Consider the following 16,745-nt stretch of genomic DNA (forward strand, 5'->3'; position numbering starts at 1 on the left):
TTTAAAAAAGCAAAGGGTTTGCTTCAGTTATTTTCTCTTTGGTACCTATGTCTCTAAGAGGAGAACTTCTGAAGGCTGTAAGATGTCTGATCATAAAGAATAGTGCTTCATTTCTATAAATATTTAAAACTCCTACTGCCTCTTCCACTAGTAATATCTCCCGTTCCAGTAATGTTAAAGCACAATCAATGATTCTTCTTTTATGATTTCCAGCAATTTTCATTGACAGTTAGCCCTTTGAATTTACAAAGCACACATTTACACACTGCACCTTTCAATCACTTGCAGTTGGCAATTACTACTAATTTTGTACATGCACCAGTTGCAATAAAAGAAAGGGAGAAGTAAACAATAGGGGATGTTTAGTCAGACATGAAAGTGTTTTGATGAAAGGATCATGGCAGGTGCACTGAATATATGAGGACACAGGAAAAGTTGGCAGAAGCTTTTAGTAGGAGGAGGGGAAACTCCGAACCAAACAGGAAGCTGCAGCTATTTCCTGCTCCCACCTTTAAGCTGAAAGGGTGCAGGGGAGAAGGGTCCACAGTGGTGCTGTGGTCAGGACCTGAAATGGCATCCCAGGAAACTGTGACCAACATCTTCTGCTTTAGAGTCAGCACCTTGGTCATCTGTACAATGCTGGGCCCCCTGGGGAGTCAGCAGCACCATTCAGTTGACCTGTTGTTCATATCCACTTTGCTTTCCTTGAGTCCCAGAATGTGGCCCTGACAATTCTGGTGGGAAGCAGGCAGGAGTAGCAGTGACTTGCAGGGTGATGAGCAAGCCATGACCCCTGAGAAAGAGCTGTACATGTCAAGTAGGAAAGCCAGGGAGTGCCACACTGAGTCATGTTTATGCACCCTCACTCTGGGTGTCTGCTGAGTGCATTACTGCTGTTAGATGGCACAGCTCTAGGGAGATAGGAGGACCAGGCCAAAGAAATGATCTTAGTCAGGATCAAGGGCAGTCAAGAGGTGCTAGATGATAGGGAAGCAGTGAAAAGTTCTACAGGACTCCAGGCAAGGCACACATGGGGAAACCCGAAAGGTGAGTGACATCCGTGCATAGTAGAGGGGCAAACTTTCCTTACCTGGGTGACTGCGAGTTCATGGCCTGTAGGTCTCCTTTCATCTGGGCAGACCGAGCACTTCTAGCTGAAGGCTAGAGGCCCAAAGTGCCTGGCTCCCCACAAAGAATTAATATTGACATATCAGGACAATGGCTTTTCCAGGTGATTCTTTATGTAGAAAATGCCCTGACTGCAGATCTCAAAGGGTGTTTTCAAGATGATTTTTTTCCAAAAATAAAAGTCAAGCCATACTCATGATTTTGGATTCTCTTTTATTTATATAGAAGCGTGTCTGAGGAAGGATACAGTTGCCTATACCCACTTTAAAGTTAGTAATGGAAAAACTTATTGGGGAAAAAATCTTATATGCATTTCTGTGTAAACCAATTAGGAGAAGGAAGGAGGTACAAGATCCACAGAAACGGTTAAGAGAGGGCTGGGGAGTACACCACATCCTAGCATCCATGAGGCTCAGGGTCCAGTCCTTAACCTAACAAATGGAAGGGGGTTGTTAAGCGGGAGACAAGCCAGGCTCCTCTTCTTCCATTGCGAGGTCACACAGCTAAGCAGCTTCAGCCAAAAGCCTGACTACTCCTCAGTGCATTCCCACTGCTCACAAGTATCTTTCCTTCCACTGTGGAGTCTGCGAATAATTTTTCCAGGCCAGGCACAGCCAGTGCCACCCTAGGAACGGACAATTCAAATACAATGAAGGGAAGATTAGTAAGGTTTTTTTCAATAAGCGATGCAGAGCTGGAGAAGTTTGCTCTGCACTGTTTGGACTGTCCTGCAGAGGAACAAGGGCAATGGAAGAGCCCAGATGTGCTGTAAACACAGCCACGGTTGCTGAGAGCAGAAGGAGCAGGGGAGTGGAAAGGCACACCCACACGTGGGAGGGCAGCCAGCCTCATGGGCAGCTTGGCCCCTCGTTCTACATGGTGAAGGGGAAGCAGGGCTGACCTTGTGTTTTGAGCCTCAGGAAGAAGGAGAAGAGAGGTATCTGGACCCAAAGTGGGGATCCCTCAGAGAAACCCCAGGGTAAAAGAGTGAAACTGGAAGAGATTAGCATTCCAATGGAGTGGACTGTCCAGGTGTAATCAAGAGCAGCTGGCTACCTGTCTACTATAGCCCTTAGCAGAGAAGACTTTGTCTCAGTCTGAGGCATGGCATTTGGGAGTAGAGGCTGTAAAGCTAATCTCTGGGACAGTTGATCAAGCCTAAGTCTAAGGTCACAAAGGGAAATTGGGAGGCCACCTGGTGAGCTGCTCCCCATACAGATTTGGGTGCCTTTGTAGTGACTGACAGTAGTAGGTAGGGCCCAGGCTCATAATGCGATTTGAAGTTAGGGAGATATTTGGGTGAATTCATTATTCACTGAACAAGGCCCACAGATACACATGTAGCTCCCATCTACCTCTGCGCTCAGTAGCCAACAAGTGTTTTCACTTGAGCACTTGGGTGTGTCTGCTTGAGTGTAAACAGCAAATCCCAGGCATACTCTGTTCGTTCCGATTTGCATGCAGACTCTTCAGTCGTCCTCTCCAGTGGTTACATTATTTTTCCTCCAGTATGGATTGCATGCCTTACAGCCCCCCTTGACCCTAATTGTTAGCAAACTTTCAAATCTTCACCAAGGTGATCACTCATGATGATTCAGTTTGTACACAGTAACTATAAGTGAGGTCAAGTACCTTTCCATCTGCTTGTAGATCTATTTCTATTTTGTTTAAAATAGCTATTTTTAGGCTTTATTTATTCTTCTGTGGGTTTGTGATGGCTCCTGTTTAATAATTTTTATACATCATGGTCATTATACTTTGATCATTTACCTTTTGAATTGGGCCACCCTTGAAACACTATCTGAATCCAGTCAAATATCACAAAGAATGAGGTACCTAGAACTGTGAGAGGTGATTAGCAAATACTTTCTACAGTGTGGTTTGGTTTTCCTTGTCCTAATAAGACTGTTTTGTAAATCCTCCCTTTTAGTAAGTACCAGGGAAACAATCTCACCAGCTTAGATAATCATCATTACTAATGAGATTTCACAATACTTCTCATCCAGGTGATTGACCAAAATAAAAAAATACTAACTTCTAGGTCATATTGCTTTGTTAATCACCATATTTAAATGGTAAACTAGCTTGTGGATGGGGAGAAGCAAACAACACCAGAGAAGCAGTTTTAGCCCTAAGCGTTGGGCCCAGATCATGATTTGGGGACTAAGAACATTTATAAGGAAAGCATTCGTAAGGCCTCTAAGGAGCCATGTCCTGGCCCAGAGTGCCACACCCATGATTTATGCTATTTCAAAGTCCATAAAAGTGTCACAACACTTGTTCTTCCTTCTGCTCACAAAAGACTGAAAAATATATTGTCTTTTCCAAGACACTTTTCTAGTCTGCTGAAGGCAATCTTCAAAATGTTGGAAGTTAGGATTTTTCTTTAGAGATAGGTTTTGCTAAGTCCTTAAATTGCCCAGGCTGGGCTTGAGCTTCCAATCTATCCTTCTTCAGCACCCCAGAGTGTTGAAATTACAGGCTGTCTTGGAAACCAACCTTATTAAACATTTTACCTTGAGCCATAAACACAAAAGTGATGGGGAGAATGGAACAGTTAAAAAATTCCCTCAAATTAAAAATTCTGGCCCATATCATTACAGCTGTCCCTACATGAAGCTGCAAGTAGCCAGTGCCACACTGACCCCCACGTCGCTCTTCCTCACCATGCCCACCCACACCAGCAGAAGAACTGAAGTTCCACTGAAACACAAACCAATAAATAAGAATCAGCATAACTTGAAAATAACCTCTAACAAAAAAAGGAGACAAAGGGGGGAAAAAGAGTCAATAGAGAAGAGAGATTAAAGAATGGGGAAAAAAGCTTCAAATTAATTGCAGTTAGTACTCTTCTGAGTGACAGTTGAAAGCAGTATATTAAAAAGAGGAAGACAAGGGCCCTGGAAGCAGGAGGAGAGAGGGCTTCCCAGTGCGAGAGTGGACAATACCAGGATTCCACTTGTAGCCAAGCCCACAGGGCAGCAGAACAGTTACACAGAGACACAGAAGCTCTTAAAGGAATGTCTCCAAGAAGGAAAAGAAAAAGAAAATGGTGACACACCGTATTTAACTCTGCAGGAGTTTCCACTTTGGTCAAAGGGTTTAGGAATAATAGATGCACTGGGACTGACAGACCCTAAGAGTTTCCACTTTTCATTAAGGTATAACAAACCCCAGCATGGATGGCTCTGAGATAAACTCGTTGCTGTGTCTCCAGGCTCTGCAGGGTGGTAGGATTCTGCTGTGCTTCCTGTAAGCAGTCAGGTGCTGGTAGAGGCAGAGACCATCCAAAAGTGCAGTGCCTGGACATACAAGACGACTTTTCACTCGCACATCTGTCCGGGGGGCCGTGGGGTCGAGGGTACCTGTCAGAGCCAGACAGTGACCAGGCGCTCCTCACTGCATGGGCACTAGTAATCTCTCTATGTCTACACAGCCTCTGGAGTCTAGACGCTGATTGGTGCCCATGCCCACCACAGCCTTTTCCAGGTAGCCATAATTCAATCCTAGCCTCAGTCTGCCTCAACACAGGACATCTAGGCTGAAGCTGCAAAGCTTATGACCCAGCTTCAGAGAATGAGGTTAGAACATCATTTCTGCAGCATTCTTTGCTCAAAACTTAGCTTTGCTCCAAGAGGAGAGATCTACAAAGGCAAGAAAACAGACAAGCGTAGTGTACTGGGGGCCATAGTTCTCCACAAACCCTAACATTAGTCAAATAAATTTCCCCAGGGGAAGGTGTCTTTGAAAGAAATAGGATATGTAAAGAATCGTGTAGATAAGAACAATGGTTACACGTAATTACTCAAACACTGAATATTGATTTAGCTTTTAAAAACAGTGTCAACCATGCTGAGAGAATGCAGTTAGGGTTGTGATGTGGGGAGGGGAAGATGGCGAGTATTCAGGGCCCAGAGGAGTTAGGGCGAGAGAGAAAACCAGGGCACAACACTGAAGGGACCCTGTCCTGGGTTCCAGTTGCTGTGACAATACCTGAAGCAATCACCTACTCTATAGAGGACAGATTTATTTTGGTTTGCAGTTGTAAAGGTTTTATTCCATGATTACCTGGCCCATTACGTTTAGGCCTGTGGGGAGGTAGTACATCAGAGGGCAGCCATACAGTGGAGGAGATCTGCTCATTGCATGACAGCAGGGAAGCAGAAAGAGAGAGCAAGAGGCCAAGGACACATCCCTAATGATCTAACTTCTTCCTTTTGGATTCCCCTGCTGAAGGTTCCCCCTCCCACCCAGTAGCACTATAAGTAGGCAACCAAGACTTTTGCATATGGAGCTTGGGAGACAATCTGGATCCAATTTAGAACATATTCCCTCAGTTTTGCACTCTTGATATTTTATCTCATGCCTTTGCCAAAGCAGCAAAGGAGGATTATTTCCAATTTTCACATTTCATGTAAGAAATTTGTAGGTAATGATCAAATTAAAAATTAAGAACCATGGATGTGGAATTTCACTTTGAGAAGACAAAAAGCTCTGAAGATGGAGAATAGTGAAACAACTACATGAACACACTCAGTGCCAATGAGCTGTAGACATACAAATGGCCAAAAAGTTCAATTTCATGTGATACATGTTTTACTATATGTATTTTCATATTCACAATGATGTGAATGTATATATTAATGTTTTAAATATCATTTACATTTAAACAAAATATTAACACATTTAAATAAATGTGCATTTGAAGTTGTTTTGAAAGCTCCTAACAAACAAAGATACAATTGGAAGGGAATGAAGGAATTGCTAGCAGGCACTTTCATGTGAAAGTGAGAAAAGGTATGCAGTTAAAATTGTTGAAAATGGCTTGCTTTTGAAAGAAGGAATGAGAAGGTGCAGAGGAGGCTACTGTTTCTTGTTATAAAACTTTTTGGGAGGTTTAACTCTTTAAAATCATTTCAAATTAGTGCTTTCATAAAAATTAGACTTTACCCTGAACATTAGAAACTATGATTTCAACAGTAGGCAGAAAATACTGATTTATACACTTTGTGTCCATGAAAACAGAATGTCCTAGATATTGTAGAAAAACTAATAGCAAATACAAGTTGTGATCAAAAACAATGGTGAATGCTTACTTTTAAAAAAATATTATAATAAAAGACAAATTACTATTAATGTCCCTCAAAATACTACCTCCCCATTTCAAACACATGGATAAGTATTCTTGCCACTTCCTCAAGCAGGTCTGGAGTCCTCTTTCATGAGTGTCATTACTTGCAATTTCATAGCTATTTCAATGTTCTGAATCAATTCAACAAGTTTACTTTTCATGGTCAATTTGACTCTTGGGGAAGAGCCAGAAGTGGCACGGTATCATGTGTAGTGCGTGGGGTGGATAAGGACACACAGCAATCTTCTTACCAGCCTGTCTTTCCATTGGCTGTCACTTGGCAGCAGCATTCACTGTTTTTTTAATATATGTCATAAAGACATTCATGAAAGAGGACTCCCAGAACTGCTTCGTGAAGTGGTAAAGACAATGAGATAAGTGTGTTCAAGGCATCCAGGCTTGGTGGTGCATGCCGCTAATTGTAGCACTCTGAAAGGCTGAGGCAGGTGGATTGCAAATTGAAGCCCAGCACGGGCAATTTAGCAACTTAGTGAAACCCTGTCTGCTTCCCATAACCCGCCCCTGGCCAAAATGGCTGGGGATGTAATTCAGTTCAAAAAACCCTGGGTTTGATCTCCATTACCTCAAAAAAAACTTTTTTTTACAGTCAGTTCAAAGCAAGGATTAATGGCAATGCCACTTTATTATAACATTTTCTTAATTTAAATATTCATGATACATTTTTATCACACTTTTATTTGGTTCATTTTCTTCAGAAATACAGTTTCATTGAGATGGAGGACCTATCTCATAGCAGTGACCACTCTGGAAGAAACACTGGTAGGTGAATGAGAAGCAAGCAGCTGTGAGGACATAAATAGTTCTAAAGAACCTTGGACAACACTCAGGGGAATAAATCCTTCATGGTAAAAGTTCCATGAATTTCAATTAAACCTGTTCCTTAGAAACAACGACCATTGCGAATACATGCATTTTGCCAAGAAAAGAATATAGCTCTTCATAAAATTTGACAACACATCCACTAGCATAGTAAGTCACATGCCCTAGATCAATCCCTGATATACAGTACATCTACTCAATAAAGTGAAAGTTTGCCCTAATATCCTTGGATTTTACAATTGCTTGCCTTAGTGAATTATCCCAGAAGATGTGTGGGCCATTTTAGTACTGACAATATTTTTAAGTATCACGCTGGGAAAAAAAAATTCTTTTTAGAATTTCTTCCCTTCATAAAAGTATGTTTTCTTGGATGAGGATTGTCAATCAAAAGTTGCACTTTACTAATAACTAAGTCAAACTGAACCTTTCTCCATTCACTTCACATAGTTGAGAATTATGTTAATTCTCCATTCGTCATGTCATGAAATTGTGTTTCTACTTGAAATCTGGTGGACTTAAAGAAAAGGCAGCAACCTAATCATGCAAAATCTTAAATAGGCTTCTCCATTTATTCTTATTGTCAAAAGCACACATGAACAGGCAGGTACATGGACAAATAAAGCTACATTCACCTGTCTTGAGTATCTGCATTATGTGTCCACAAATCTGCAAGAATCTTTCATCCCAAGAGCATTGTGGTTTTAATTAATAAAGGAAAATTCTACCCCTTGGTCAAAAATCCACTAAACCTCCATAATGTTCTATCCATGGCAAGGATAGAACAGTAATCCCCAGTCGTTATGGTGAAAAATCAGGACAAACTGCATGGTGTAAATATTTGAGGGATCCTGAAGGTAAATGGTATCAGCACACATCTGTTAGGATGTCCACTTTGACATTCTGGTAATAATAAAATTATTTCTATGTTCTTTAATAGCATAAATAGTTGTTAACTTGCAGGAAAAAAGAATAGAAAGTAATACTGATGAGGGCTTGGAGAAATTGGAGCCCCTGTGTACTGGTGATAAGAATGTAAAATGGCACAGCCACCATGGAAAGCAATATGCAGTTTCATTTTTAATATTTCCTAACTGTACACAATCCCAGTGTTCTTCAGTGGGTAAATGATCTAATCAGCTGTGCTGTGTTCTGGATGATGATATCCCCTAAGAGCTGTAGATTATAGCTTTGGCCTCCAGGATGGTGCTGGTGAGAGGGGCTGTTGCACTTTAGAAGCTGAGTCTGTGGGACAGCCTGTGGGACAGCTTTGGGATTGTGCCTCCACAAGGATTTTGAGTCCCCAGTTTGTACTCTCCCCCTGCTTTACAGCTTGTGATATAAACAGTTTATTCCACTACACATTTCTGTCATGATGTGCTACCCTCAGGCTCAGACTGGACCCTCCAGCACCATGAGCCAAATGAACCTTTCTCATTATGAGTTAGCTGCTTCTGGTATTTCATTATAGTCATGTGAGGCTCAGACACTGTAGAACACCCACACCAAACTATTCAAAAACAAAAAGGAGAGAGCCTCTGATTCCTCATCATTTGGATAAATCTCCAGAGAATTATGCTGAGTGGGAAAATGCCAATTCCATACACGTAACATGCTTGAAATAACAGAATTCTAGAAATGAAGAACAGATTAGTGATCATCTGGGATTACAGACTAGGAGCAGAGATATGGTTGGGGATGTAAAAAGACAACACCAGAGACCCTTGTGCTGTTGAATCAGCTCTATGTCTTGACACCGGTGGTACATAGATGAACCACCCTATAAAGAAAATAAATTTATGTACCCTACCTCCAACATTTGAATGTGTCCTGTACATATGCATTTTGATGTCTTGTGGAAGTAAAGGAGTCTAGATTTCTTAAGATGGAACCAAACAGTTAGCCTGACAGGTAAGATATATAGACAGATAGATGATGGATATACAGATATGTTGCAGTGAGTGACTGTGGGCAGCAAGCAGGATGAAAAGATTACCTGGAGAAGAGATAGTTCAGTTACCTAGGGCCGCAAGGGGCTGTTTCTCTGCTCAGAGCACCCAGCCATCAGGGAGACTCTGGGATAAGAAAAGACCACCAAGCCAAGAGCCCACTGGCTTTTATTTAGAATCTCAGTGTATGAGAAAAAAGCAGGAGAAAGTGGTTTAGACCAAGACTGCCTCAAGGTTGGACAGTTTTTCTTGGGAAATGGGAAGGATAATGGCCAGATACAACATGCTTCTCTAAACTTCTTGCTACTTAAACATTCCGCTGTCACACAGCCTGTGTGCTTCGGCCCCATAGTTTCATTCCCCCACAAAGCCTGCTTGGCTTCTGCCTCACAGTGTAATTATTTGTGCACTTTTGCCCTGTATTTTAGCCATTCACTCCTCACAGAACCTATGTGCTTTGTTCTGCTTAATCATTCAGTTTAATCATTCATTCTGGCCAGCCTCACGTGGATAGGTGATAGAAATAGACAAAGATGGAGGGAGGGAGACAAAGACAGAGACAGAGAGAGATAGATATATTCATCATGTGAGCGTATTGTTTCAAAGGCTAGGAAGGATGAAAAAGAATTTATATGCTGAAATACTTTTTAGAGTCCCTAGCTGTGAAGTCAAAATTAATTCCCTTTTGTAATACTTAATCGCTGTGCCCAGAGATGTCTGCACCTGCGGCAGACAGCGCATACAACAGACTGCACAGCAGCAGCATTTAGGAAATTCATCTTGCTGGGGTTTGTAGAACCAGAATGGGAGGGATGGATCCCCTGGCTCTCTTCCATGCAGGTGGCCCACCCTCATTCAGGCCCACTCTACACGGGGCTCCCCAGCCCCCACAGCCTCCAGCAATCTGGAGACAGCAGGCAGGAGCAGTCTTCATGTCTGTATTTAATGGCTCCTTTCAGTCCAAGCTCTGGGAGCACAGGCCAAGGCCTCCTATGTGCTCCATCATCACTTTACTCTGTGTCTTGGCACTGCAGCACACACAGAGATTCTCAGACTTAGCGAGCATCCAGCCGAGCAAGGAGGTGACAGTCTCTGCTTCGGGGATGGACACTCCAGCTTTACAAGTGACCTTTTAGGATCTAACTTGGACACGAGGAGAAAGAACACCCTTTTCTCCTCTTTCCAAAGTATGGAGAAAGACAAATGGTTTCCCACTTGGAATACTGCACTCCTCTCACTGTGACGCACTTCTCCTCCAGTCACTGATGAAACCAGGATCCAGACAATCAGTGAGGATAGGGACAATTTGAAGGCCACTCTCACTCTTAATGCCACCTGTGGAACTGAGTGCTCCTAACTGCAGACTCCTTGAAAGCTTGGACTCTTGGTTGCCTCACAGATATCTTGAGTCAGACCTTGGGTATTGGTTGCAGCAGCCAGTTCCAAGAGGTCATCAGGTCATTCTGCCAGTGCCAATCTACTAAAGAGTGCTGCTTACAACACTTGGGACTTTTCATGGCATAAGGGCTCTGGCCAAGGTGCCAGGATGTAGAGAAAATCAGGCCACTTGCACACAGCTCAGTGTTGGTTCAGACATCCCTGATCACTAAGTAACTCCATTTCTTCTTATTTATTACTTAGCTAAAAGATAAGTGGCAATAAAGTTACTGTAATTTTTGACGCATTATAAAATTAAAGCCTAAGGAAGGAAATTAAAAAATAGCCTGACTTTCACAGAAGAAAAAGTAAGAAAGAAAGTAAGAAAGAACAGCCATCCATCAATTAATCACAACTCAATCCAAATTTAACAAATATTTGTAGAAGCACCACTACAAGCCACAGTGTGTTAGGAATCAGTGAATGAATAAACTGTATTATTTGACACCATTGCTGACTTCACAAAACCTAAAATATTTTCAGAATAAGTGTGTGTGTGTGTGTGTGTGTGTGAAAGTGCCCCCAATGACTTCCAAATAGGACATTAGAGAGAACTACAAGCAAAAACCTTGGGTGTAGTAGTCTGAAGAGTGTAGGAAATGAGGAAATAGAGGTAGCAGAGATCAAATAGGTCTACAAATAGGGAAATACAATAATAATCTCACACTGTGCTATGTTAATTAATATGAACTCAGTATGCAGGGTCAATAGAAAGGAATGAAAAGTAGAACAGGACTAAACGTGAAAAAGTATTAAGAAATCTATCTTGGCCATCTAAGCAAAGGGATATAAAGGCTTGATAAGAATCCAGACTAGACCAAAAGACTCCATACTGGACGCTATAATTAAGTAAATATGTAATAACTAGAAAATTAATTTAACAATGTGGGCACTAATGGAGTTCATGGTCAACAGCAATCCACTGAAAGGAACTTTCACTTAAATGCATTTCAAATATAATTTTGTTCATACTGCAAAGTTATGTTATGGAACTGTAGTCAGTATCTGTCATCTCACGCTAGAAGTGCACTTGATCATTTTGTACTTCAAGATAAAACGGCATTCCAAAGCTTATATGGCTTAATGACCACAGAAAATTTTATTTATAGAGGTCTATGAAAATGTGATTATAAAAACATATGAGAGATTGATTTTTCTTTCACCCAAATATCATGGCAATAAATGGTCTTGTATGTGTTCTTTGAACATCCATCAGGCAATCATTATCTATTTACAGATTCATTAATGGAGAATAGTATATGATTTGTAATCTGGCAACCTTGACTGGTGGTATAATAAAAGATACAAAGAATGCCAACATTTAAAGCTTTAAAATGGGATATTGTGACATTTGGGAAATTTATACATAATGTACAGTGGTTGAGTGATATCCTCCAAAAAATATGTGGTATCCCCATCCCTGAAAACCATCAATATAATCTTATTTGAAGATGAAATTCAGTTAAGGATCTCAAAAGAAAGTCATCCCAGATGATCAGACTGATCCCTAAATCCCATATCCTTAAAAGGAACAGAAGAAAAGATCGAGAAAAGGAAAGAGGCTATGCACAAATGGAGTAGAAGTTGGATTTAGATGCTGCAAACCGAGGACCACATGGAGCCACCAGAACCTGAGAGGGATGGAGAGAGGGAAGGTCTTAGTTACTTTTCTCTTGTTCCTGAGACAAAATATCTGACACCCAAATTAAAGAGAGAAAGGTTTATTTAGCTCACAATTTCAGTTCATAATCAGCTGGCTCCAAGGCCAGATGGTGTGTCAGGGAGGCAATAGTTCAAGGTGGCAGAAGACAGCAAAAGCAACAGGAGTTAAAAGGGGAAAGAGTAACCTCTTTTTCTCCTTTATATCATATGCAGGCCCCCCGCCAGGGCGGGTGTACCACTCACATCATGTCTTTGCCCTCCTCTTGCGCAGGCTCAGGATGCTTACAAAGTGGGGAGTCTGCCCTGCTGAGTCACTTAGTTAAACTCCTAAACTTCTCAAGTTGACACAGTGTATCAACCAGTACAGGAAAGATTCTCCCATAAGGCTTTTCAGGGCTGGCAGTCCTGCAAAGCCTTCATCTCTGACTCCCAGAAGTGTGAAAGAATAACTCTCACTTTGCATTACTAAATCTGTGATACTTCTTACATCACCTACAGAAAATGAATGCACAGAATAATTTTTCAAACTAACCTGGCATACAAAGTATATAAACTCTTTGCTGATGTTCACTCAAATGCAATTCACTCTCCTGATCCAGACTGAAATTTATACTGAGCCCTTTTTCTCTTTACCCTTAGTCCTCTGTGGAGACAAACAGATAAGAAAGACCCCTGGGGCTGATTGCAGGAGAATTTGTTATAAGTAAGAGGAGAGCTTGAGATTGTACCTTATAACTTCTGCTAATGCTTTCAAGAAAGCAAAGGAAATGAGCAATTATCCATGCTCTATTTTTTCCTCTATTTTTACAGGACTGTGTTTACTATTTGTTCCTTAAAAGCATTCAGGCCTTTGGTTATACAAATCATGGGAAAGAAGGTGATGAACATCAGACTTCCAGATTATTCCCTCCCCAAGGCAAATATTTTGTCATTAAATATAGATGTACAATATTTACTAATAATCACTGATAGTATTTGAAAGAGTTTCTCTGCTCTTTAGAGTTGTCTTGACTTCTTTTAAGCAAAATTATGATATAGTTAAAAGGAAAATGTTGATGATGAGAAACAAAAAAAGTAGGGTAAAAGAACCAGCAAATAGTTCTTAGACATCACCATCCTAAAGGACCAATATATACAAATAATAATAACACAAATGAAATAATGGTCCAAAGGTACCCATGCCTATGGCTCAGAGGCCTCATCTTGGAGCAGGAGAGCATCAAGAGATACAACACGGCACAAGTGGTGAATTGTGCACATTCACTCACATTGTGCACAACTCTTTCCCTTGGCAGAGTGATCAAGAAATATCATGATGCCCACACAAGCAGGTCACACTAGGCCCAGTCATGGCAAGGAGAGGATGGTACCTCTCAGGTGGCATTGCCATGTGACCTGTTTCCATGGCACCCCATCCATTTCGATCAGTGGCAAAGTTTCCAAAAAAATTAAGTTTGGAAAACCAAAACAACACAATGCACATCACTCCTAACTGGATTTACCTGGACTGAGATGCCTAGACGTATTCCATCAGACCCTAATACACTTTTATGAAAGGGAACTGTAGCACTGATGCTCTCCCACACAGCAGACCTGGGATCTTCAGCACTCTTCTCAGATTCCCACTTGGCATGAGTCTAAGCCTCTGGGCCACAGGAGGAGGGCGAATTGTCCCACAGCAAAGAAAAGTCACCAGAAGGGAGGCTGCAGAGCCTGACTAGAAGGGAGGGCTCTTTCATGGTGGTTCTCAGATGCTCACTGGGAAAAGACCAGACTCCTAAGGACAGTGGCAGACATAAGTACAGTGCTCACAAGCATTCAATTGTCAACATTTGCAGGGATTCCTGAGAGGCCCCTGGAAGTTACCTTTTGTCACGCTAAGCATCCACACTTTTCACGCTCAACAATTTCCTTACAAATACTTACATCAAAATCAAATGTTGCTTAGAGGGAAATCACGGCAAATTTATAGGAAAATTGACACCCCCCCATGAGTTCATAATGCTAAGTGAAATATATCAAACACAGAAGGTTAAGTATCTCATGGTTTCTCTCATATGAGAAACCCAAAGTATCAAGAATTTAAGAGCAAAATAGAGGATAAATGACAGGAAACAGGAAGATAGTCTATGTGGAGATTAGGGGGGATCTAGGGATGGGGGAGGCAGAGAGAGAAGAATGCTAAGGGAAAAAAAAAGTACCAAGACATGATAAGTTTATGTACAAATGGACCACGATGAATGTATTTATTAAGTATTACAAACATATTAATGCAAAAATAAGAAGCAACATTAGCATCATTTTCTTCACTTATTTTAATTCTAAGAGCACCATCTGCTGACCATTATTTTTCTTCTTACTTTTTTATCAGATTGATTCATAATCAAGAAAAATCAGTTTGTATGTACACAAGCCACCGTTCAGGAGTATGTCCAACCTGCTTTACCGTTACACTTTTGGAAGTAAAGCCAGGAGACTAACACTGCTGTAACATGAGTGAGAACACCAGTGTGGCAGGTGACAGTGTGAGGAATCTGCTCAGGTATAAGCGTGACCAGCGTGCCCAGGCTGGGCCATTCTGAAGCAACTATGGAGTAGATCTAGAGTATTAAAAATGTCCTGTTTGTTCAGTTCTGGGGGTTGAACCCAGGGCCTCCACACAGAGCTACATCTCCAACACCCCCCCACACACACAACTTTAAAAAAAAAAATGAGACAAGAACTTGTGAAATCTCTGAATTGCCCAAACTGAGCTCAAAATTGTAATCCTGCCTCTACCACTCAGGGTACTGGGACTACAGGCATGTGCCACCATACCTGGCTAAAAATGTTCAATCTTCTTGCCAAGAATAAAATTCTGTGAATACATCTCTCAAAGGACCAGAGATATGGAAAATATTTATGTGCCTGTCTACTTACTTTGGCTGACTTACAATAGTTTTTTTCTATACTTGTGGGTAGAGACACAGATGTATATACAATGAAGAATCATTATAATTTTAAATTAAAATTTAAAATTGGAGAGAATTATAGATAATTTATTGCATATTTTATAAAGAACTAGAAGACAGGAGCTTGGCCATTCCCAACACAAAACAATACTAAATGCTTAAGAAGATGGAAATGTTAATTACCCTGATTTAATCCTCAGTACACTATATTCATGTATCAAATTATCACCATGCGCCCGATAAATATACAGTTAGTATGTGAAAATTAACTATTAACATTAAACATATATAGAAAAATACTTATGATATAATGGTATATTTAAAAAGTCAGTAAGCTGAACAATGTTCCCTTGATTCCTATTAAGCACAAAACATATCTATACTTGAATTGAAAATAAATTGCATGCAATAGGGGAGTTGCCTGTGGATATAATGTAAATACCACCTTTATTTCAATTGCTCCCTTTGATTTGTGACATTTCACCTTTATAACCAGGTAATTCATGTTGAATTTAAGCAGACAGTTTTATTCAAAATATTTTCTGCTGTATAGAAAAATAAAATGTATACTTTACTTCCATCTAGTGGGTGCAGAAGAGATTGCAATTTGAATCTAAAAGTTTTCCTTAATAATATATTTTAAAATAAAACTAAGGAAAAAAGGGGGCAGATGTGACTAGGAGCAGAAGAAGAGAGGAAAAGAGGAGAAAAAAAGGTAAGAGAACCGCAGGGACCTTAGCTATATAAAGTACTGTACACAAAGCCTAAAACATGGTACTTTAGACAAAATGGCATCACTATGGTTTGTGCAGATTACGCAGTCTGTTTTGACAACAATCATAATTTGGCTTCCATAACTGATGCTGGGTTTCCTGTCTTCATCCACAGTTCCCAGTGCCCATGCTTGGCATCTGCATCCGCAGCTCCTGTTGGCCACTCCTGCCCTGAGGGATGCACATTAGGGGACCCCCAAGGCCCTGCCGGGACTGACTCTTCCCCCTGGGTACTGAACTCTCCTCTCATCTCCTTCAAATACATTCTTCTCCCTGCCTCTGCAGGTTCCATGACTTTTCTTTGGAAAAGTTCTCTCTGGTCCTTAAAAAGAGTAAATCTGGATTCTAAAAGCCATTCTTGTAAATTTAAAAGCCCCACTTTAAATATCCTCAAATGGTTTTTGTCATTGAAACTAAAAATCTAAATTCCTTATAATGCCATGGAGGTCATATGCTTGCTTCCCTTGCAGAGCCATCTGCCTTCCCCCAGAACCCTGCCACTTTCCCCCCTCTTAGGCCTTGGGCCTTACCATGTGTTCTCCCCATTGTCTGCAAACCTCACCCACTTTATCACCCCAGAAAGGGACTATTCACAGCTACAGCCTTATTGTGGTTGTACCTAGATATTCACCTAAAGCCTCAGTGCTCATAGATTGGGCTTTTGGGAGATGACTGGGCCATGGGTGTGTGACAGTGGATTATTCCACTAGTGGGTTTTTAACTGGGTGTGAGGCTGGGAGATAAAGCCTGGTGGGAAGAGATGGATCACTGTGGGCATGGCCTAGAGATAGATAGATAGATAGATATCTGTCTACACTGTGGGTAGAGATATAGATGCATATACAATGCACAATCATCCTAATTTTAAATTAAAATT

At 41.1% G+C, this 16,745-nt stretch overlaps 1 long non-coding RNA gene across 1 annotated transcript in view; it reads right to left on the minus strand.

Annotated features, from left to right (window-relative positions):
* LOC102014816 overlaps positions 1-16,745 on the minus strand; it is a 92,789-nt gene that overhangs the window by 46,171 nt on the left and 29,873 nt on the right. The window lies entirely within an intron of this gene.

Source organism: Chinchilla lanigera, unplaced genomic scaffold, assembly GCF_000276665.1.
Source record: "Chinchilla lanigera isolate Chin_1 unplaced genomic scaffold, ChiLan1.0 scaffold00114, whole genome shotgun sequence".
Taxonomy (NCBI): domain Eukaryota; kingdom Metazoa; phylum Chordata; class Mammalia; order Rodentia; family Chinchillidae; genus Chinchilla; species Chinchilla lanigera.